The sequence below is a fragment of the Cynara cardunculus genome (genome assembly GCF_001531365.2).
Source record: "Cynara cardunculus var. scolymus isolate 2C chromosome LG 2, CcrdV1, whole genome shotgun sequence".
NCBI classification, from domain to species: domain Eukaryota; kingdom Viridiplantae; phylum Streptophyta; class Magnoliopsida; order Asterales; family Asteraceae; genus Cynara; species Cynara cardunculus.
This window is the reverse complement of record NC_037529.1, coordinates 7975665-7976135: the sequence shown is the minus strand read 5'-3', so window position 1 is coordinate 7976135 and position 471 is coordinate 7975665. Positions and strand designations below refer to the sequence as shown.

At 29.3% G+C, this 471-nt stretch overlaps 1 non-coding gene across 1 annotated transcript; it reads right to left on the bottom strand.

Moving 5' to 3' along the window:
• Positions 1-404: 404 nt before the first annotated feature.
• On the bottom strand, positions 405-471 carry LOC112508355. Its single transcript, XR_003068728.1, has one exon. It is a non-coding gene; the product is annotated as a small nucleolar RNA SNORD25 (small nucleolar RNA).

Sequence of the window (471 nt, the reverse complement as noted above, 5' to 3'; positions counted from 1 at the left end):
AAAAAAAAGTTCAAGGACTTAATCATTCCAAACAAGAAAGTTCATTGGTTTTTATTGTACTTTTCCCTTTAATAAACTACAATTTTATCCGGTAAAATAACTAAAAACCTTGATTCTTACTGGTAAAAATGTGTAGATAAACAGCACCTAGATCTCATTTCAACTGTATCAAGTTTAAACCAAATTCATTTATATGCAGATTCAAAAAATAGAACCAATAAGTTAAAATTGACAGCTTAATTGTAAAAATTGACTCACCATTTACATAACAAATTCATAAGATTCAAGGTTTTCAATTTAACTGTTCTAACGTATGATTTTCAAAGTAATAAACGGAGTGAAATATAAAAAGAATAACAACAAAAATAGGAAGCAGTCTATATGCAGATGGAGGAAGATAAGGCTCAGTCCCTTAGATGTTCATAATGTTGCGATCATGCTCGCAAATCATTACAGGTCTGTATTGACTCA